At 51.9% G+C, this 24235-nt stretch overlaps 1 pseudogene; it reads left to right on the top strand.

Annotated features, from left to right (window-relative positions):
- The first annotated feature begins 9619 nt into the window (after positions 1-9619).
- Positions 9620-10185, top strand: LOC128278506 (casein kinase I-like; annotated as a pseudogene).
- Positions 10186-24235: the final 14050 nt, after the last annotated feature.

Here is a 24235-nt window from a genome sequence, read left to right as displayed (position 1 = left end):
CAGTTTCCGTTGCAAAATGGCTCCCAGCGCTGAAGATGAAGTGTTTGAAGTGAACTTTTTCCGATTCTCCGGAATCCAGACACACACACGCGAACATTAGCACTAACCTTTCCGCAAAGTGGGAACGTTCGCTTGGACGTCGCAGGGGTCCGTTGTGCCAACAAATTGTGGCTCGATCGCCTGTGGGTGACGGCAGACCCGCCGGCCCGCTCGTTTCCGGTGGCCAAATAACGCTCTCCCACCCGAGGGCTCCGGGAGACCGCGGGAGCGGTCAGTTTCCAGGATTTAATTCTTCTTATGTAACACAATAATCTGAGCATTGTTTCAACGAGAAAATCCGTTTCTATTTGCTGATACTGTATGACTTGGCTCTGTGTTGTGTTTCTTCGTTTCTGTTCGCTTCTTGCGCGCCGGACTTCGGACGTTCCCGGCGAATCCTGGGGACGACACAATCCTTTTGCTTTCAGACGTCAGTCCACTTTGTTCCCTGGGTCGAAGCTGGAGCCGGAGCGCACACAATGTCAAGATGAAACAAGATATCCTTTTAGCAGCCGCCAGCGGCAAACTTAAGACCGCTCGAGAAGCTAAGCTCGCCGGAGCTAAGAACACTTTTCTGCCACGGCTTCCCTGCTTCGGCTTCGAAATGAGAGAGGGAGAGAGAGAGACGGCGAGAAGCGAGTCCTTGAGTCCAATTTGCAGGCCCCGAGGACTATCAGCGATTTTCTTGTCCGAAATCTTTCTGCCCGCACTCCGGCCGGCGAAAGGATTACGACTGCTTGGAAAAGTGACGGCGCGGCGTTCTCGTCCGTTCCCGATTTCCCTCAAGGCAAGGAAATGTGCAGCACCAAACCAGCATAAACCGAAAATGAACATCCTTCCGATACGCGCCCAGGCCGAGCGGATCGGAGCACCGAGCAGGGCCAGATCGGAAAAGGAATTAAAAGCAATAACTATAATTAATTGAATGTTCTGGGGGATTGAGCCGAGCGAGCGAACGACCGGCTGTGCTGGGCCTACAGTTTGAGGAGCTTTTTGCGAACGCTTGGTGTTGTCGTCCTGACTCGGCCTACCCCGGGGAGTGTGTTGACCTACCGGTTGGCCGAAGTTCGCTAGCAGAACAATTTTAATTTGCAACGAATAATTACGAAATTGCTCCGGCGACGTCTTAGACCGCCGAGAGAGAGCGCCGCTTTTGATGCCGTGCCGTGATCCGTTGCTCAATCTGCCACAGACATGAGACAACGATGCCGATGATGATGATGATGACGATAGTAATAATGATGTAAATCAGGATTACGAGTTCCACTGCGGATGCACCCGATTCGAACTCGGACCGAGGTTTGGTTCGCCCCATTACCGAGATGATGGTATCCGGAACGGTTGACGTCTGTGCGGTTAATCCTTTCCGATCCTTTCGGAAGGACACAAGCTTCCCCCAGATTTGGGAGGCCGGCAAGGATGAGTTGCTTTTGTGAATGAGGGCCGAAAGGCTCGATTGACTCCGATATTTTAAGCCCGCCCCCGGCCTGTCGGCAGGTGTGCCCTCGAACTGCCAAGGTGTAACGGCGATACAATAAGGTTAATGGCCAGGGGTTTTCGTACCCGTTCCGTTCTTAACAAGTACTTGCCCTTTCGTCACGTCCCTCCGCCTATTCGGGATTGAAATTGTTAAACTACTTGTTAAATCGGAGCCTCCCAAATCTGAGCCGCTCATCTATCGTGACCTCCAAGTACCTGGTGCGTGGTCTTGTTATTGGTGTGTGAGCCCACCCGCCGAACACAACACAATCACGGCACAACTTCGAAAGCAATAACAATAACATATCGGTGCCAATTTATGTTTTCGTGCACTGCTTTCATGCGCGACCGTCCGACCGAGTCCAATGCTCCGACCCACACAGAACATGCACCCGAACGCCGTAGGAGTGGTTTCCGTCACGTAGCGTCCTAATCTTGATTCGATTATCTTGATTTAGGCAACGTCTTGGCGGCTCTCGCAACAATATTTTCCTCTGCCCTTTCCATTCCATTTCATTTCAATGCCGACGAGGACGACAGCCCAAGTGCCAGGACACATTTCGAGGCGCCAAAAGTCAAACGTCCCCCCGGTGTGTGTGTGTGTTGTTACGTCTTTTCCGTCCCTTCAGTGCCGCTTGATTGATTCTTCGGCGAATCTCGTCGTCGCGCCGCAGGCTTTTCCGACCGACGACTTCTGACGACCTATCGGGCCAAACCACAGCGTCACAGCGACGTATGAGCGACGGTGTCACCGGTGAGGTCGGTGGCCCCGGCCCATGAATGTAATTCACTCGATGAATGTTTTATGCCGTTGTTTTTCATCCGCCCGAAATTACATCACATCGCATTACGGCATTGCTACGCGCCGCCAGGATCTTGGACACCGAGAGGCACCGAGAGCGCGCGATTTCCGTCATCAAAACCGGAAAGAAGCTCGCAAAACGGGAACGCGGAATAGGGAGAAATACAGACGCCGCATAACGCAACGGCTCCATAACCTTGGCCGATCTCGGGGCCCTTGGCAGGAGAAGAAACAATAAAAACCATTCGAACGGCATCCAAAAGTAAATCAACTTTTTGCCGTACCACGTGTCGCCGTTTCGCCGGGCCTTTTGACTGACGTTATTTCGGTTCACTGTGCCATTCCCGGAGTTTCCGGGCGTAAGACAAAACCTTAATATACGTAAGGATCGATCGAACCGATGGAAGAGCGGATGGAAAACCGGCGCCCAATCTCGGGACGCTGGCATCAAAACATTGGCCACAACAAACAAATTGCGAACGACTAACGGAATCACATATAAACTCACGAAATGAGCCATGCAACGTATATAACTCTCGGGTCGCCCTGTTAATCGCAAATCCCGAGGCTGATTGTGACTTCCCGCGCCGCCCCCGGCCGGTCGCTGGAAATCGATGATTTGTGGAAATTGAGTACCGCAAGGCGAGTGGAGCCTTTCACTTTCACGACAAATTCCCGTCTTCCCGCCGGCGGGGATTATGATGTGAAGGTCCTGCTGCCGCAGAACGGCTTCCGGAGACGCTCGCAATCGAGAGAGAGTGACAGAGAGAGACAGAGACAGAAGATTGACTCCCGGCTTTTCGGCGGCGTTTCCGCTTGTATGGGTTTATTGAAAATTTACAATTCGCCGAGCCGGGCCTGCTTATGATGGGTTTGGTTGCGCCACCGCGGGCTCGCCGGGCGTTATTGCTGATGTAGCAGAATTCACTACAAAGGATCAATCAAGAGCCTCCGGCGACCGTTTGAAGGCTGCGAGTGAGAGAGAGAGAGAGCGAAAAAGGCACGCACGGCAACGGGCCGTGGAAAGCCGTGTAATTAACCGTGAAAAATCCACGCACGATTCTGTGATTGATTTACGACATGTAGCGCAAGACAAAACCAGAAATTGGTCGCCGCCGTGGTCGCATGTGAGAGGGAAACAGAGAGAGCACGAGTAGGGGAATACCGCGACGGGGCTGCTTTGGATTATTAATCTTCAATGGAGAGGATTGGCGCACCGGAGTAGGCCGTAATGAAATTAATACTGATCGGAATTTTACTTCCGAAACCGGCACAGGACTTCATCGGCATGTGAAGGCACGCACGCAGCGGCAGTTGAACGAGCCGAGGACGATATGGTGGAACGGCGATTTTCCACCTGATGTGCTTCGGGGAAATCCAATCACTGCAGTGTGCGCCAGGGTTGGTGGGATCCGGCGGAATGGTTCAGTGATTAGTGACGGCTTCGTCCGGAACCTGCAATCGCGGTGAACGAAAGAACATGAAGCGAATAGAGTCCTGTGGTACACCTTTGCGAGGGTTGGCCGTAAATCGATTGTTGAATGGTAGCTTCTCGTATCGATAATTCAATAAAAGTTTTCCATTCATCGTTCATAACTCTTACCTGTCACGTCCTTGCTGGGATGTCCTTCCGAATCGATTGTTCCAATCGGAAAACCGAAGAGGAAGCGACGGAATTAATTGCAGCTGTAGTCGAAAATCGATTCATTCTTACTCAAATAATGTGTCACCGCCGTGTCGTGCCGTGTCCCGTACTCGATGGCGTCTTTCCGACCACCAACACACACACACACACACACACACACACACACACTCATTAGTCACACTATCGTACCGAATTAGCCGAGGACGGACCGCCGACCGGAGATACACGCGGCGGTTCGACATTCCTGTTCGTTTTTGCGCTCGCGATTCGCCTCTCTCTGCTGCATTATAAATCTCATCGCCCGCAGCCATGGTGCAGTGGTTGCAACAGCGGCAGCCTCGGCAACCGAGCGCTGTCCACCATTAGGCCACCCCAAGTGTCCCGGAGAGTCCCAAGAAAGAGGCCTCCGTTAGGCCGCGGCGTTGTCGCTGACCGTTGTGGCCGGTCTAACAAGTGCAGTAAAAACTGTCAGGTTCAACAATCAAGCTCAGCGCGGCCCGGGTCGGAGGATGCTTCGGAGCCGGCAAACGGTATTACTCGCCATGAATAAATTACGAGCGCCAGAGAGCGCGCGCTGCAAGGTGGCCACGGCCGAGCCGAGCCCGATGCCCGCGACAGCGCCGCGCATAGATCGAAGCATGAAAGCGTCGAAGTCGAATAAAATCGATCAACGCCAGCGAAACGAGCCGCAAATGGAGACGGGTCGGACCGACCCGATGGACCCGTGTGGACCTACCTCAACGCTGGAATGTCGCCGCGTGCGCCCGATGCACCGCCGCCGCGCTGCTCCCCCGGCGCTGTTCTTTATTCATACGCATGCATTTTTTAATGCTGCAACCACGACGACGTCAACGAGGACTCGGCCTAACGACGACGTCGCGGTTGTTCAGCCGAGGGGGTGGGGACGAGCCCAGGGGGACCAGGCAACCAGGTCGGGAGGTACGGTCGGGCCGGGAACAGTTTTATTGATCGTCTATTTTATGTCCGACAATCTCTCGTAATGGCGCGGAGCTTAATCTCTTTCACTCCTACGGGGCCCAGGCCGAGGCCGAGGGGAGGCTTTTAAGACGGGCGCACACTAGAAGACGCAGCCGCGACATGAGTCCGATTTCCTAATTAGCCAATAAAACGTAGCGCAAACGGGGCTCCACTAACGAGCCGACGGTGTACCTTTTTCTGCTTGGCGAGTCAACCGGAGGACGGTGCACGGGGGGGAAGCGGGACCGCGGAAAAGGCAAATTATTGCCTGCGCCACCAGCGCGCGATAATGCGACAGGATGCTGATGAGTGTTTAGCAAATTTGAGCGCCATTTCGCGCGAGTTCGTTGGGGCAACCCATAAATCGCAGCCCAAGAGTCGGCCGCGGGATCGCCGATGATCGATAGGTGCGTACTGAGCCGCTGAGCTCAGTTCCATTCCACCGGACCTGCGCATGTTGGTGGCGTTTATGGAGCAATAAAAATAGGGGAAAGCGCACTGAGCACTGTCAGCGAACGGCTGTTGGACCATAAAACCGATTCAGAAACAGTACGAATTGGCTCAAAACATGGGAAATCCATCATCGACGAATGCGTACACGTCCTTTAAACATCATTTTGAAACCAACATTACAATGCCCAATTGAAAAGTCCTCTCAGAAGGGCAATCCGTTGCAATCTCCGCTAAAAATGAGTCACATTCCGAGGCGTGCATAAATGCCCTGCCACTTGCCTCAGCATAACCACCCCCCACCGGATGGCAGCCAGAGCACCCAGAAGTTGCGGCGCTGTTTGTACAAATTAAGCGTTGGCGATGACGTATCGCCTGCGAGCCTTGGGCGACCGAGGGCGACTTTTATTTGCATTGCAATTAACATATCAATTTGCATTTACTTGATATGCGCACCGCACACACACACAGGCACGCAATATGCTCAGAGGCTCACGGGGGGCCACTCGGCATCGGCGGGGTGGGCTGTCCTGTCACACCACTGCCTGCCACTCGTCCGTGAATGTGTTTGTCGAGAGCTTCGTGAGGCGCATCACCAAACACGGCCCATCGGTGCAGATGTGCAGATCTTCTCAAGGCTTTTAACGGCCACGGCCAAGAATGAGGCGGCCATCGGACTGTGCACAGCAAGAATCACGGCACAACACAATGGAGTCGCACGGAGTCAGGAAGTCGGACCGGACCGGGCATAAATTGACTTTCGGTGTTTATCAATCATTACTATGATTAAGATGGAAATTGATCTCTCGTTATAAATATTTGCCCACAAACGGTGCCGCACATGACTGCACAGGAGCATGACGATGAGAGCCACACGGCAACGCATAATGAGCCAAGCATCCACGACGGAAGGTCAAATGTGTTCGCAAACACGCCTCGCTCTCGCGGCCGGGATCATCATAACCTCGACCGCGAATTGCGCCCCGGGGACGATGTCGCTAATGGGCGCGTCAGTCTGCCACCGCCGACATAGCGATCGGCGATATCGATGACGAGGACAAGCGCATCTCGCGGTGGCCAGAATGGACTCCGGGCCACCGTCACCACCGCCAATCATGCGCGGTCCGCAAATCACGCCCGATAAACAGTCGTCGTGACCTAATTAGCGGCCTTCGGTTGACTTTCGGGTGCCTCGCTAATTGCTGTCCGTTGCTGGGCTGGCTGGCCGGGGCAGGATGGACCCACCGAGACTGATTGCATTACATGCCGTCCGCCCGCCCGCACATGATGGATGTGTCACCCGGTGGACGCCAAAACCATCCGACGAAAGGATCTCTCTGTCCAGGGACAACTAATTGGCGCCATCGCTAGGAGCGCTGTAATAGGAGAATCAATACCGGGGAAACTCCGTGATTTTTGGCATCCTCCGGAGTCACAGTAAAGTCTGGTTGATTAGATAATCTTTCCAGGAATTCCATAACTGGCAGTGCAACGCCAGCCCGCCAGAACCAATAACGTTAGACCGTTTTAATCCATTAGAAGCATTCCCCGCCACGTTCTGCCGAGTGGGCCACACTTGCTCTCATGCGAGGGACATAAATTTCCCGTGCAAAGTGGGCCTCGTTAGGGGCCTTGTCTGCGGCCAGTTCGAGGGCCACTTTCTACTTTCGGGTTAATGAATCAAACACGTAATCCTCCTCGTCCGGGGGGGCTCTCGATTCGCTGCGCTTCGAAGCCGCGCTCCGAGGCGCCAGTTTCATGGTTCACCGCTGCGCTGCAACGAATGCATTTCGGAGCGGGTCCGTTTCGGAGGAGGTCCCGAAATCGATTAAACCGGGAGCGACCCGCTCGGGCCGCTCCTCGGGAAACTGAATCCGAATGCGTAAATCATTCCCGGTTGCTCGAGTGGCTTCATTTTGTTGCCTACGCGATTATGTTTTGTGGTGTTTTCGGGACGCTTCTTTGTTTTAAGGTCTCGGTTTTTGTTTTACGGGTAACGGGAGGGCCTTTGGGGAGATCCCAAAACGTAATTTGACTCCTTGCAGCGACTCGTGGCCACGCTTTCGGGCATTCGCCCTTTTGCCCGAGGAGCAAGACAGATGAGGCGTGAATAATGGGAATGATTTATGTGGTTTCGACTCGCCTCCGAGACCTTCCGAGAGCCTTGGGAAGAGTTACCTTTGCGGTGCGACTCGTAGTTCCCAGCCAGCAAATCGCAGGCACAGAAATCAATTTCTTCGATCGACCACAACCGGCTACAATCGAAAATCAAATCGAACGCAACCATCACCACGGAGCACGGTTTCCGGACCGGAACCCCGATCCGGAACTGTCATCCATCGATCCGGGTCTGGTAGCACCGTTTAATTGAATGATTTACAGCTCCCAGACCCAGACCTCAGGTTTGGTGCTTCCCCGGCGGCCAGATGGATCACAATTAATTGCGACGCCTCAGCCAGATTGCTGCCAGAGTCCGGCGGTTGTGGCCGGTTCGGTTATCAATTAAATTCCTTCCCGATTGTCCCGACGGCCCAACGGCGTGGTCGATGTGGTGAGCTGAACAATTTACCCCACAATCACACAACAATTTACCAACCGAGATGCTTGCATCGGATTGCTCGGTGAAGACGCCGGCTCCAGCGACCGGCGGCCACTTCGTATCGTAGCCAGGCTAATGATGGAACTACAGCACGGTTGACGGACTATCAAAAGGCTCGTGTGAAGAGGATCGCCCTTCAGGGGAGGCGTGATGATGCTGAACAGCAGTCGGCCATGTTTGACACAATGACAACTGTGAAGCATCAATCCGATGCCGACGTCGGACAAAGGCACCGAACACCGGCAGCGTTATCAATGTATGAACTGTCGCTCGCATCCGGCAGCTGTTGGCTGCCGTTCGAAAAGTCATCACGCCCCCTGTTCGGGGCCCTCAAATATGATACAATTAATGTGTCGGGGAATGGTGGGGCCAAATGTTAAACGGGGAAGCTATGCTCCGATGGGTTCCATTTAACACCGTGTCCTTTTTTTGTGTCGGTACACCGGAGTGCAGGACCCTGGACCGTCCATCAAGAAGCCACCCGTAATTGTCTGTGGCCGCTGCTGCTGGTGCAGCCCGCGAGCCGGGCCGTGCCTGAATGGTGCCGCTTCATGAATTATGAGCATTGATTATGAATTCTCGCCCATCCCGCTTCACACACACACACACGCGCGCTCTGTGTTGTTTAAACAATGTGCATAATTTATTGCACAAAAATGAAGCTGTTGATGCGCCGGACTTTTATTTAACGATTTTTATTACATTCGCAGCCCGCGACCGGAAGCGCAGCGCAATCGGTAACAAAATGTTGAACTGTAAATCTTTCGCCGCCCGCCGACGTCGCAAAACACAGTAGCAAATAAGCGAGAGCGAGCCGGCCGCGGGGAGGCGCATAAATCATAAAATATGAAACTATCACCGCATGATGCACCGACGCACCGACGCCGTGCGGGTGGCCGTAGTCCTTTTTTGTAGCGGCATCGGTAGAGAGAAAGCGTTGCGTTTGATTCATGCGCTTGTTGATTATTGATCGCCGCCAAACGGCGGTGTTCATTTATTCAAGGTTATGGGTTATGAGGTGATCAATTATTGAAGGCCCTAACAGTTTGTGGAGGTGGTTGGAGGCTGGGGGTGGCACAGGTACCGTGCCAATCCCGTTGGACCACGATTAGTCAATCGATACCTAGAACAGCGGTGCGAACGGCCTGCAACGACCGGTGCTGATGATGCAATTCCGTGCCAAAAAGGGGGGACCCGCACCGATGGTTACTGTGCAATATTTATGGGATTGTGACATTTGCGAAAGGATATTTTTAAAATGGTTTCTAAAAATAGACACTTATGGCAATGATATTGAAGTAATGCAGCCACCTGCAGTGGCATTGATCGAGTAGCCTACATGGGATAGGTGTTTGAGATGAAGCACCGATGTCATGGCAACGGAATGATTTAGTTATCTGAAGAGAATTGAGTAATGTTCATGGTTATCAAAGTGTTTGAGGTTCGATTTTTCTAGCCCAATGGACCATTCGATCCGCACATCAACTTAGTTAGTTAGGTTGGTGAACGTAACATTGCTGCCTGACATCAATCTATTGAAATATTGAAAGAAAGTTGTTACTTAAATCTGGATCCGGATACTGAAACACCAAAATTGGTAGAAACTTTCCAAAAACAATAAACGATTATGAGTGATTGCATTGTTGATGCTAAACATCACATAATCCGTAAGATTGGCTCGAGTTCGTTTGAAGTTGTTTACCATCGTATCAACATAACAAATGGAAAAAAGGGATGAAAGAAAACAGGCTCGCCATGTGCTGCTAACGTACGAGTACAAGCTGTTCAAAGTGTTCGTTGACGGTCAGAAGCTAAAATACCATGTGCTAGTAATGGACTTGCTTGGGCCATCGCTGGAAGATATATTCAATTTTTTCGGTCGTAAAAACTGTGCTGATGCTCGGTGAGCAAACGATTGAAACGGCTGGAATACTTGCACTTTATACAATGCGACATCAAACCTGATGAAACTTTCTGATTGGCCTCTACTACAACAAGATATTAATAAAATACTTTGGTATAGTTAAAAAGTACTGTGGCTTTCGCTCAAGTATTCACGTCACCTATTGTGAAGATAAGAATCTTACCGGAACTGACCGCTACGCTTCGATTAATTCTTACCTTGGCATTGAGCAGAGTCGCCGAGACGACATGGAGATGAACGGTAATCTAGGTTATGTGTTAAGGTTATGATGTCCAGCCAAATTTGCTATGTATCTGAGACTGTACAGAATCTTGTTCCGTTCTGAAAAGCATAGCTTACGCATCAACAGAATGAAAGAAGAATGTTGAGAACCACTGTAAAGTACTAGAAGTAGAAGAGGTAACTATATCACCCACAGCCAATGTGTCACGCTTCCCAGTGCAACCGTATCGGGGGCACCCGTTGCAGACCGATCCCCCCGCGGGGGAGGGTGATTCCTTCATTTACTGGCGATAAAAATAAATATCTCACCCCCGTTTGGTGGCGCATTGTGCAATCGGACCGGCCACCGGCGTTGTAAAAGGCTTCGCAGCTACTAAATCTTTTGCGAAACTCCATATTCAAAACCGCTTCGCGCCCGGTAACGACCTCCCAAATGGTTTCCCCTCCGCCGCCGCCGCCTCGATTCCCGTGGGGGCCCCGTAAAACACACACACAAACCCGTGGACCCGGGCAGCACCACCGTTTGCAGCCGTCCGTTTTAATTTATCGCTAATGACACATCGTGACATGACAGGGCTCCACACCGGCAGCCGCGGCTCTCGCCCACGGGAGAGGAAAAATCCATCACCTTTCGTGCGGGCGGGCGGCCGGCAGGGTGACGTGGATCGTGGGTCCCACGGCGCGTAGACTCCGGAGACCAACATGGCTGCAGCAGCAGTTGGCATAAATCTTGGGACCGTTGCAACGGCCCCAAACAAACAAATATTGCATCGCCGCCGTACAGCATTAGGAACCTTAAAAAAAGGGTTAGATCCGAAAGCGAGAGAGACGGTACCGTAACGGTCCACAGAGCTGGGGTTCGCACTGGAAAGCAAACCGGCCGTGTGGACTCCGGTTGGTGGCCATATTTAAATTGTCATATCAATAATGCCACTCGAGAGCCGCACTCGACCGCCTCCGCAACGGCGGTCTGGATGGCCTGGATTTAAGTTAAATAATTTAATTTAATTTCGCCATCTTCGTCCTGGCTTCGTCGGGACACCGTATCGGAACCGCGCCCGTGCCCGTGTCTGCTGTCTTGGGCAACTCCTCCGAGTAATCAGCTTCAGTTGGGCATTTGTGAATCAAACATCACCAGAGAGAACCAGAAAGAAGCCCCCGGAACCGACACCGCCACGGGCACTCCCGGGATCCTGCAACAACCGAGAGTCAACTCAGGGTTCAGTGGAACCTGCCTGCCTGGCTGCCCGCAGGCCCACTGTGGCCCGCCGTGAGTGCATTGAGATCAAATTTGAATAATTTATTGGAAGAGAACAAAATTTCCAGATAAATGTAAATTTCAATTCTGGTCGTCGTCGTCGGCGCCGACGGCGTCGCTACCCTCGCCAGGTGTCGGCCAGCGGAGCCCTGGAAGTGCATCTCCCGAACCCCTCGAGCCCCCACCGAAAAGGACGTCGTTTTCGCTTATTGACTCCCCGGCTACCGAGGCGAGGCACCGAAACCGGAACTAAACCCGTTTCTCAATGCCCGAATTCCCCCGACGGGCGAAGAAAACTGGGGGCCCGACCGTCGTCTTACGTCGGGGCACTCTCGTACTGTTTCTCCGTCCCCAAAGGAACCGTGGGCGGGAGTTGCAGTCCTTCGTGTTGCACTCCAATTGAGCGACACGCTCGGCGAACAAGGAAATTGATCGTCCGGAAGGTTCGTCGGGGCGGCCGGCGGTCGGGGTCAGAAACGGACGCAACCGGAGAGAGCATTTCTTCGTTACACCCGGTCCCGGCGGAGATCTGGCCAGGTGAACGCCAGGATGCACAGTTCTATGCGCCCGGACAACTGAACGCTTTCCGTTGCAATCTGTCAGTGAGCGGAGAACAGTGGCGAGCGAAGAATGCTGGGAGAACCACCAGCGGACGGTGGTTCAGAAAAAAGGACCCAGCAAGGTGAGCATCGTTTTTCCGAGCGCATTTTTTCCCCCGGTAAGAACTGGGCCACTGCGCTCATGTAAACCGACTGGCAATTGCATGATGAGAGGTGATTTCATGCATCATTTGGCAGCACACGAAGTACAATGCAACGGTGCGCAGCTCCTTTTTGGGGGCAGCAAGTTTTGGGCGGCCAGCAGCAACCCGAACGGATCTTGCACCCAGCCCAGCCCAGAGTTTCGTGCTAAGAAGCGAGGCTTTGATTAGATTTTTATCACCCTCACACCGGGGTCTGAGGGCGGCGAGCGAGCGAAGGTGTTGGACCTCGGGGTCCGTGTCTATACATTATTCATTTCGGAGCTCGGTGGGCGCTCTTCCTTGCTTGACCTCAATCTCACCAACCAACCGACCGACCGACCGACCTGCAAACCGCATGGCATCTCAACACATCACCCTCGCGGGGTCTGCACGAAGCTAAATTTATACCACACTCCAGAATTAGTTTTATTGCATCCATTACCTTGAACTCACCTGAAGAACGGGCCTCCGGGCTCTTCTACTTCGTCTTCGTGCGGCCACCCAGCCATAAACCATCAATCCGCCTCACCCGGCCGGCCGGTAACACGGTAGCACCCGGGGGACGCCCGGGGACCACTAAAACACGCCTCTCCCGCTCGTGCGCGCGCTCCCGCTTAATGAAATGAGCAATAACGTAATCCATTCCGATAGCATAAAATTTCCATTTGTTTTCATTTTTATGGTAGCGATGCATTAAATTGCAGTTCGCTTCGCTCTCTCTCTCTTTCGCTCTCGCTGTGGCCAGCCCGCTGACGTCAGTTGCAGGTGGCATTCATGTTTTCCTTGGTAGGAAACATGTGCCAAAGGACGTACGGACGGATGCATTCCGTCGACCGGTCTCGGCTCGGCCACTAATGCTCGGCTCGTGATGGTTTATTAATGGGCGTATTAGAAATGAAGCGCGCGAAATTGGCTACAAAAACCCAGCCGTCTCTTTAATGTGATCAGCAATTCAATTCCCATTTGTTGGAAATCCGGAAAAAAAGCAGCCAAATGAGTTCCCGGGACGCCGCGGGAACACCTAGGCTGACCTAGATCGGGGCTTAAATCCAACTACCCCGGCCATGCTTGAATTGGTAAACATTTTTCATAATTTAAAAGCATCATTCGAAACCGAGGACGAGGAAGAAAAAAAACCCCAGCCCAGAACATGATAGCGCAATGCGATGCCAACCCGCCAGCCAGCCAGCCAGCCATGTCGCACGTGGGACCTCATTCCCAACTTACATATGCTTTCGTTCGGCACTACAAGCAGCAATTATTCCGCGGTGTCACTTCACTAGACACCACCGGCCACCGGCCAGCGGCCAGCAGCAGCACCACCGGCAACATTGCAAGCAATTCATTTTCTATTTGGCCTCGCTCGGTCCGCCGCGGACCGGACCGAACTCGTTTATTCTATTTTTATGGCGTCGCCGCTGACACGGTCACTTGTTCGAATTTAATTTATTGGCCAGGCTCCGGGAGCCGCACTCCCGGCACTCCAGTCGTTCGACCGACCCACTCCGGAAGAGGGTCACACCGAGCCGAATCCTCACCGGCCCGGGCGCGCACGAGCAAAATGAAAGAATTTGAAAATAATCATAAATATTGTCCGGATGAAAACGTAGCGATAAGATTGCCGTAAATTTATCTAATTATCATACGTTCGTGCCCGGCCCCGCTCCCTCGCACTGCTTCCTGTTGCGCCGCGTGTCCTTGGGCGGGCCGGAATCTTAACCCGTCGCGACCGAACCGGACCGGATGACTCACCACACACACACACACACACACGGGCGGCTGATTAATGCCGTGCCGCGCGACATGGAAATTCACCACGCGTTTATGGCGCTCAGAACTCGAATCAAAACAAAGCCCGCACTCGGACAGCAAATTTCGCGGCCGCAAATGACGAGATAAATGACCACAATGGTCACAACAGAACATCACGCACATAATATTTCCCGCCGATAATGATGCCCGGCCGCTCGAGAGACCGAGAGAGAGAGAGAGAGCGCGACTTGAATATAATATATATGTTAATAATATGAATAATATGTAAATGGTGGTGGTGCCTAGAACCGGACAGGCTTCATTTGCCCACGATCCACGATGCGATCCTGCCATCGCTAACGGCCAGTAAAACCTCCGAAAGCAGACCGTAGAAACGGCCCATCAACCGAATTGGGCGCCCAGATACATTCAAGACGACGCCTGGTCGGTCCGAGTTGGGGGGCGTCGACAGTCGCGGGTCGGGGTCGCGGGCGGCCCCCAAAAAGCCTCCAACTGGCGGACATTTATGACTTTATTATTTTATTTCCCAAAACGTCCCAAAACTCGCGGCCTCACGCGGCCCCAGGATCGATCGAACCAGCGAGCTCCGAAACTCGGAACCTCTTTCGCTTCTTTCTGGTCCTTTCGGTCCGCTCTCTTATTGGCTTTGGAACCCGCGGCCCCTCCAAGCCGAAACACTTGTCCACACTCCGCGATTGAGTGCCGATTGATCGACGACAGCGACTGGGGGGGACTGAAAAATGGGCTGTTGGGGGAGCAGCAGGAAACGCATTTTTAATGATGGCCGGTGACCGGTGCATATTCAATTCTGGCCGGTTCCATCGGTTTGATTTACGGACACCGGCGATTGACTCTAACTCATGCGTTGGGCTGGTTTTGAAAAATGAGCTATTTATTTGTGGGCATAACTTTTTCGGGGTTTGACGACACATTCCGCGGGTCGGGTCGTCCGGGGATAACGAACGGATTGATTTTCCCTTTGTTGTTTTTAATGGGCTCGCGTGGTTCCCATACCGGGTGATCCTCGTCCGGCCACCCGTTTGCATCCGCGATTCGCTCGCCCTAATGGTCCATAAATTTTGACCAAACTTTGACTGCCTTTCTGCTGCCGGTGATGGCGGGCTCTCTCCCGGTATTGATGGAGCGACGAACAGACGGAGCGTTATTGTATTATTTGAAAACCTCTAAAACTCAGCTACTAGGCAATTTCTCGGTAATAAAACGTAGCCTAGGCCGATCGGGCCGTTAAGTGTCCTAAGACCCTTTGACACCTGAGACACGCGCAGGCCCACGCCCGGCGGGAACTGCGCGGCCGAACTCCTTGCCCGCGGTTAATTAGAGTACATGTTGACGGGACGACCGCAATGTCAGGGTGGTGCACGCACACCCGACCACGAGGTGCTCCCGTCAATTATGTACATCATGTTTTCTGGACATGTTAATTATCGACCGGCGGCCGGCGGACCAAAAACTCTAAGCCAATTAGGCTGACGGCTGAAATTACTCAATTTATTGTGCACCTTGAAGATGGAGCGCGGCACAATAATTAGACCAAGCCGACCCGTCAGGTATTCAAACGGTGTTTAGTTAAAGTGTAACATCGAAACCCTCCGCGAACGATTGACCGGGGAATCGGGCCGGATGAAGAATGCGGAATGTTTTCGGAATGTGTGCTGGCCATCGAAAAGTGTGTCTCGTGTCTATCGGGGCGAAGATTGTCGGCTAGCTATTCGTGCGGAGTCCTGGGGAATTCCGATGGCGCGGGCCACACGAGCCACGCGGTGAGAGTCATTGCGCTGCGTGGAGACAAATTGGGACTAATTGCTATCCGAAAGGGCGCCAAGTCGCCACTTTGGTGCCGTGATGGAAAATTTGAGTAAATTAAATTCCGCACGAATTTCCATCCAACCACCGACTGACAGCGCGGCCGGCATGACCAACAATCGCATGCTGGCGACGGGCTAAATGAATCTATATTTACTCCCGGATTCGCAGGGCTTCGGTGCGAGGGAGTGATTTACGGTGCCCTGGACTTTCGGTGCGCTAACCTGATTCCTTCATTTGATTTGTAGCCCCTCAACCGACCAACTGCTGGATCCGGATACGGGTCCCATCACCACACTACGATGGTTCCGGAGACGGCTCGAATGGTTGCGAAATTAATTATTTACAGAAATTATTCATAACTTCCGCGGAACGAACCTCGTGCCGGAGCCGGAGCCTCGCGTGATGGGCTTTGGCTACGCAAATCAAGGCACATCGATCGATGCGCCCTACGCCCATCTCGGAACGCCGTTCGACGCCGTTTAGCGTGTGCCTTCGTGTGGCCATCTTCAGCCAGCGGACCACAGGACCAGCGAGTTCTCCCTTTCGCTCGGGAATGGTGAAACAAATGAGCTAATTTATTGGCTCACATTTCATTGCCATTTACCTTTCCATGCCCATGGTGGTGTGGAGTGTTTCCGTGGCTTCGAAACTCCTCTTCGCGTTTATACGTGGGGTGATCAAAAAGTATTGCGAAATTGGAATTTCCATCGGCTACCTATATCCGATTTTCGTGGCGTTAGGTGGATACACATGTCACTGACTTATGGTGAAAAGTTCGGCCATTTTGAGTAATCAGTCAATTGGTCATGGTCACAAGATGCCAATGACCATGTGGACTGGTCATGTCCCAATTGGACTGGTCATGTCACAAGAGTGGCAGAAGAGGAGCCAACCAAACCAACTTCAAAAGCCGTCCAGATAGATCGTGCGTGGTAGGCACCAGTTGAGATAGCGGGATTTCTGTCTACTGATGCACTGCCTGTGCCACTGCAACAGCTCATACCAGACCATTCCGAATTGATCCACCCACCCCGCATTTGTATGATTTCTACGCTGCAATTAAGCCTCACACTAATTGCGTCTGCGTGAGTATAAAAGATTGCAGGAAGGAATCGATATTTAATTTTCTTTCGCTTTCCGGAACACACAAACCAAGATCTTTCATCATATAAGCTCTAATTAATGTATTCTTTCGTACTAAAAATGAACTCTTCTTCCACTTCGGTCCACATCACGACGGGACCGCTCGATGGCAAAGGCAAATGGGTCGTCGTCGGTGGACCAGGTCGGCCTATAAGCCTCAAAAAGAGCCGTCAGCAAAGGGTACTTCTTTCCGCAGACCCCCTTGAAATCATCGTCGCTCAAAAAAAAGACCGTTAACCCTCCCAAACCCTCACTGTCCACGAAGTGTGCCTTCTCCTCGAGCGAAACTTCATTATCATAACCAATCCACTCTTTACCGCGATACGCGAATGGCGACGCGCTTCGCTCGTCCCAATCGATTGTCCAACCCTTTTCCTGCAGCTTGGAGCATATTTTGATGTAGGACGTGATAACCGCCAGAACGTTGTTGGTATCCGCATGCATACCGTGATCGTTTTCGTTGGCCAAAGTGTACGTCAAGGCATGAAAACCCACTTGGAGCAGAATCTTATTCCTGGGACATCCGATGTTGATCCATTGTTTGATCCAGTCCACGACATTGTAGCTCTCGCCGCCTTCTGGGTCGAAGTTGCGTCGTTTCAACGGATAAGGAACGTCCGTGTGTGTAGTAAAGTGAATCCCCGCAATAATAACAAAATCAGCAGCCCTAAGCATTAGAAACATAATCGAATTATTTCTTAACAATGTAATGAACACAAAACTGTTGCTACTACTAACCGACAGATTTGCGCTAATTCGAGCCCGCGCTCACTGTCAACCTCTCTTCCGGGAGTGCTATCTGAAACTGTCCACCATGCGCGTCCTGCGTCCTTGAAGGCTTGCTTCGTTTCTTCCATAAGCGTAGGATAAAGGCGGTTTATTCTTTGAGTCACCATCTGCAATGAAAACGCTAGTCCATCGAAATTATAGCGCCTCAGCAAACGGATGGCACTTTCGATGAACGTTTTCCGTGTGTTGTTTGTTGCAATCATCCCGTCACACATAGAGCTTATACAATAAACGCCTATCAAAAGTTTCACATCAGGCCGTCGTTTCTTGAGATCGGCCAACTTTTGGTATCCTTTGTTCAGCAAATCGCGTTGTGGATTCGTCTGTGTTATCTCGTAGGATTCCGGATCGATTCTAGCCGCGAAGTACAGCACGTGTGTACAAAGGTCCAACGGCGTGTCTTCGATACGGTAACCTGCGTCACCTCCAATATTGATTTGACAAATAAGATGTCTCCTTGTAGAGTTGGCCAACGCTTTTTCACGTAAAAAACACCAGAACATGATCACTGTCAGCCAACATTGTGGCCGCATGGTTCTTCGCTATCTTCGTTGAAGATCCGTTGGATAGTCAATAAGTGCAAAAATTGCAGCTTTCTGGTATGAGTGAAGATGGTTTTTCTGTCCCACGGTTCTGGTACGTCTGATCACTAAGATGCACGAATTTGAACTGATCACAGCTGAACGTAGAGTTCTCACAAGCACCGTTTCTGATTGGCTGTAGGTTATCAAATCGAATTCTTCAGGTCATGCTCATGATGATCGTTAATCTGGTTTTCGAATTTCGCGCAACGCACACAAACATGGTAGGATCAACAACTGCAACAACAACAAACAACTGTAATCAAAATGATGAACGCGACAAACTGTCCCGGCTGTGTTGCCGGCCATGTGTCGATCATTCAACTGTCTTCGATTCCGTTCGACTCTGTTCTTTATTGACCCTAATAAAGCTTCGTTATAAGCCACAGTCAACATTTCCGAGGCGTCCGCACTTTTAATTTCGTTTTTCACACAAAATTTGGTAAATATTTTTTGGCATCACTTTTTTTTGGAAGAGACAAAAATCGCCGATAAGCCAAATCTTGTCCAAGAAAAACAGCTAACAAAAATTGACCGAATGCTCAAAATGGCCAAATGGCCGTTTCACCATAAGTCACTGACATGTGTAGTTACCTAACGCCGCCAAAAAAATCCAAAATCGAACATACGTAGCCTGCGTAAATACAAAATTATCAGAACTTTTTGAACACACCTCGTTCGCCAAGAACCGTTTGTTTTCTTTTTCTTTCTTTCACCAACATCGCCAACTCGTCGACGGCCAAGTCAATAAAACCCATCGCCGCCGACAGACTGGGGCGGCAGCAGAACGCCACCCAGTCGCTGGCCCGGCGTTGGCAGGTGAACTTTCAATAAAAACCCATAAAGCCTGTGAGCCAGGAACAGGGGTACATTAAAGCTCTCGGCCGGCCGTGATGGGTCCCGTGCACTTGTCCGACCCGAACATAAATCGCCTCGCGCGTTTTGCGGACGGCGCAAAAACATTAGCGATAAAAACAGCGAAAACCCGGCCAACGCGTCTTGAGTAGCCGCACTCGGGGATTCCGCCGACAAAAAAACAGTCAAGCCTCGCGCGGCGAGATGCCTTGCGGTCCGTGGGGGGACTAAAAAAATACTAATTACCATTGCGCCACCCTGCGGGGTCAGCCACGCAGGAGGAACGTCGATGGTGCGCGACCACCAGCGGAAGCGAAAGCGAAACAAAATACCCAGCCAGCGCCGTAGGGCGCTTTTGCAAGTGTGGGGCCACCAGGATAGCTCGTGTGTGTGTGGGTGATTATAAAATGACAAACCTTTGACGAACTGCTGAAATGCTTCCCGCCCGGTCCGTCCGTCCGGATGGATGGATATGCAGTTGGCACCCTCCCACGGAATAGGTCGCGGTTGGTCGGTGGATATCATTAATCCTGAATGGAACGCAACCGGCGCGCTGTAGGAATGCACCACCGACCGGACCGTTGCAGCGCACGAGTTGACGGGGCGACCCTTTCTTAATGACGGCAAGTCCCCGGCAGTCAGACATCAAAACCCACCCGAAGACCACGAAGTCGGGGTCCCGCTTGATCGGGCACCGCGCGTGCACGTCATCGCTAAAGGAGACGTAAGTTAATGATATTTTAATTACGGAACCTACCTGCGAGCTGATCGTCCATTGCATTTAAATAAGCAGCAAAAAAAACAACGTAATAAAGCAACATATCCTTATGAGCGGTCCGCGCAACAGCGGTTTTAACCTGCGGATAAAGAAAAGGAAGCGAAGGAACAAAAGCACGATGAGCGACCACGACGCGAGACCACATGATACCGCGGGGTCCCGCGGGAATGACTTTAAAATGCGCTTTTGATGTGTGGGCAATGATTTGATATTTTCGAGCAATTTCGACCTGACCTGAGCGCGCAGAGAGAGCAAAAAAAATGCGATAAATTAATCGTGATTACCATAATGATGGTTGATGATGGGCAAGATCGTCGGCAGGTTGCACCCGCGTCCCGAGCGGAATTTCTGCCTTGCGGGTGGACGAATTGTCTGAAAAAAGTTCACCAGAAGCTGACGAGTTTCCGCCGGAATTTCTGGATCTGTTTTGCAGCGAATGGTGTTTCTTTATTTCCGATCTTCCGCGCTGTTCGCGAAGCGCGTTTCCAGTTAGCTGGACCGTTAGTAACTGTCAGACAAACTAGCCCTACTTGGATTTGGAAGCTGTTCCATAAAACTAATCCGACGCCTACTTGCAAGCTCAGTAACTCCTTCCGGGAAGTGTACTCATCACGATCAACCTAATTAAATCGTTCCCGAATCGGATGCGTCAAAGATTGGTTGCTTCCCAACACTTGGGTCTAGGCCGACTACCAAAACCGGTAATTACATACGCACCCGAAACACCCCTGCGCTGTTGCTTCCTATTATCTACTGCCGGGCCCAGACCAGAAACCACTTAATCCCACGCCTTATTGCGGTGGAAAAAGGGGCATCTTCATTTGACTACTGAAATATTAATACAATAAAACATCTCCCATTAAACGGCCCGGTGTCGCGGAGATGCTGGAGAAGTCACGCCTTCCGGGACGCTGAACGCTCGCACCCTCCCGGTTCTCGGTCGGAACCTGGAGGAAGTTTAAAAGGTAAATCCTGTCGGGGGCCGATTCGACGACTCGCCAGGACATTAAAACAACCCGAAAGGGGCCGCGAAAGAAAACACGTCCCACACCGGCCGGCCGGCCGGCCGACCGGTCGCCAGGGTGTGTGAGTGGTTCGGTTGGGCTTTTGGTTTTTACGACCTTTTCGGAGGTTATAATTTCTAGGATAATTCTTCCGTGGTTACCGTGGGCGATGGTTCCGGGTCCTTCGATTCGGAGATGGCTCTCTTTCGCCCGCCACACGGCCCCTTACGGTATTTACAGGCCTCTTTAAGCGTAATTACACGCCCGTTATTAATACTACGCCCGCCCGCGTGTGCGACCGAAGGAAATTGAGCTGACATCCGGCCGTTGTATCGTCAGGCGTCGTCGTCCTCGGGCAGCGGCGGGCACATTCGCCTACAACATTAGAGCCGAACCTTCTTTCTACCTGTATGTGCGGCGCGCCGTCGGCAGGGTGCGACATCTGGAACCCATGGCGCGAGCGTTTTGGTCACGGTTGCGCTTTGGGAAATTGAGGATCCTCCGAACTGACACAGCGCGCCGTGCTGAGAAACTTTAAAACTTCTTCGCGCGCCCGAGAAACACCCAAGCAGATAGACAGCAGATCCCCGGCGAAACGAAGCGCGACCGGTGAGGACATTAGCATCTGTTGGTGTAATATTTTGAGCCCAATATGTTTCGGGAGCGTGGAGCGCTGCTGGGCGGACAATTTGTGTCGTTTACGACTACAGCACTCCGACGGGGGCGCCCCCGGAGAAGGAGATTTTGGGAAGTGATTTACGCAAACGGTTTCGATCTACAGAGAGAGAGAGAACGCGCGCGGAGAGACGTAATTAATCCACCCGTCGGTAGACCCTCCTCGGCGTGGCTTCCGGAAGTGGCTTACGCTCTGCCGGCGTGCGGACCCGTCTGACCGGAAATGAGTGTTTGTCCGAATTCGATTAGTTTGGATGATTGAACGAAATTCCTTTTCGGGGCCCACCATCGACGACGACGACGACGACGACGACGGTGTCCGGTATGGCAATCTCGGCGGAGATCAATCAGATTCTTCGTAATTAAGTGGTTAAGCTGCTGCTTATTAAGCTATTTACGGTAGTTGGCCCGAAAAGTTCCGGATCGATCGCCGGGCCATGTCCGGGCACATCATGCACTCCACACGGCGATTACACGGCACTGCAGAACACCGAGGAGCCGAAAAGTCCCAGATGGCACATTCGGGGCCCCGTAATAGGATGAGTGGTTCCGATTCCTCCGTCCGACTTCTTCGCCGAAGTTCTATGGCCGAAGTTTACCCCTTTATGGAGAGTCTCGTTCTCCGGGTCGGCCTTTTTTCCGCCTAGCATAGGCTACCGATGCATGACGGTTACGGTTCGATTACGGGCGGCACGGATTGTTGGGCAGGTTTCGATTAGGGAAGCTGTGTTATACCCAGTGGAAGGCCAGAAGTCGACAAGAATCAAGTCACACCAGGCGATTGTGTGACAACGTTTGCGACGACGACAACGAAGGCCCCTTTTTGGATGTCCAATATTCCAGCTGCGTCACTTTTGTCGGAGTTTTGCAGTTGGGACGAGTTGCCGCCCGTTAATCGAACCATGAAAGAGGCCGACGCTCTTTAAGATTGCTGGACCATGTTTCGTGCCGGTCGGCGCACTCCTCAAAATGTGTCCATCATCTCTGCGTGTTTTCGGAACATTTTGCGTCTCAAAACAGGCTTGGCCTATTTTGTTTTGGGCTGCCAACAAGCTAAGTCTAGGAATCCATTTTCCAGTTGCTCCAGTTGCTTGCCGTGCCATGATCCTGACCTACTGAAACTACGACGGACAGTTCTAGGCCTATTCTGACGGCAGGTGCCAGAGTAACAATGGCGGCGATGCTAACGTCTATTGTAACACAAAGCACAAACAGGATATAGGTTTCTCTTTTCCACCACGTCGAAGTACCGAACGTGACACCAAACAATAGGACTGGTGCGGTGCAACAAACGGAACGGACTTCAAACGAAGCCCAGACGGCGGCGTCGATAGCGAGAAATTCAAATTGATGACGTTTTGCTACCAGACTCACGAGTCTGCAGCTGACTCTGTCATTGTACTCCAGTCCCCAGTACCTGCTTGCCTGTAGCAAGAACTCGGTCCAAATGTCGACCGATGAGCTTGCACAGTTGACACGACTGCGTCGCAGTTGGAAATCAATTAATTTTGTTAACTGATTCGTATCGAGAAGCCGCGTGCTGCTGGGGTCCCTATAGTTGGTGCCTGCGTCTAGTTTGTTTCATTTCGTTGGGGTTTGTTAATTTCTTTCCTTAATTTCTATTTCCGCCTTTTTTTCTTCTGGTTTGTTGTGGGTTAGATATTTTCGAAGAGACGTGTCCCCCGGGAAGGTTCCTGACAGGATAAACAAACAAAGCACCACGGCAACCGCAGGCGAGCGGCAGGTGAGACCTCTACAGTGTGTCATCATAAATTTCTTATCTAACGCTCGTGTCTAATCTGAGTCGAAAGGAGTTCCTAGGGGCTCCATTCCACCATGCAGATGCACTACATGAACCGTCGAGGTGAAGAGATTAAGGTTGTAGTCGTGTTTGCTTGCTTGTAAGCGTGGAGAACGACGTCGTCCCTTGGCGAACACGATGCTTATCGGGTTATAGAGCGGCCCCTGTCTATCGGCGTTGAACATGTGGTCGGATTGGGTTCACTCATGTCCCCCCGTATCATGTGCGCCGGGCTCGTGTCACTTTCAATTTTTCGAAGTTCACTGTTTATACTACGCCCCTTCAGAACACCGCCGCCGATACCACCGACACTGACAACTGACAGATAAGACAGGGTGTGCCCGCGCTGGTGACAACTTCTTGTGCCCGTAGTACCCTTTGAACGCCCCCTTTCAAAACCGCCGCGGTTCAGCGGCTGTTGTTGTGGCGGGGAATCAAGTCTCGCGGGGTTCCCGGCACACTCTGAAAACAATTTCGAACTCAATAGCTTTATGGCGACACGCTAAAATAATTTTTATTACCAGGGGACCCCGAACCCTCGCTCCTAAACTCCCGGATAATGCGTTTTATGGCACTGCGGAGGTGGTTCCACCTGAACCTTTACCATGCCAGTCGCCAGAGTTGCCATTAGTCCAGAGCGTTCCACTACATGACTCACGGGGCAGCATTTATTGAGATTGATGGTACGAAACCGACCGATCGAGCATCGAGCCGGGAGCCAGAGCGGAGTGCCATATGGAATGTCTGACAATAAAGCAGCAACAAGAAGCAGCCTCGCGCTTGTCTGGACCAAGAAAACTGGACAAGGAGAACCGGAGAAACTCGTCCAAACCCAAGTGACCGGTATTTATGAAGGTGTTAACTGTCAGGC

This window comes from Anopheles cruzii, chromosome 2, assembly GCF_943734635.1.
Source record: "Anopheles cruzii chromosome 2, idAnoCruzAS_RS32_06, whole genome shotgun sequence".
In the NCBI taxonomy this organism is placed as follows: Eukaryota; Metazoa; Arthropoda; class Insecta; order Diptera; family Culicidae; genus Anopheles; species Anopheles cruzii.
This window is presented reverse-complemented; position numbering and strand designations above follow the sequence as displayed.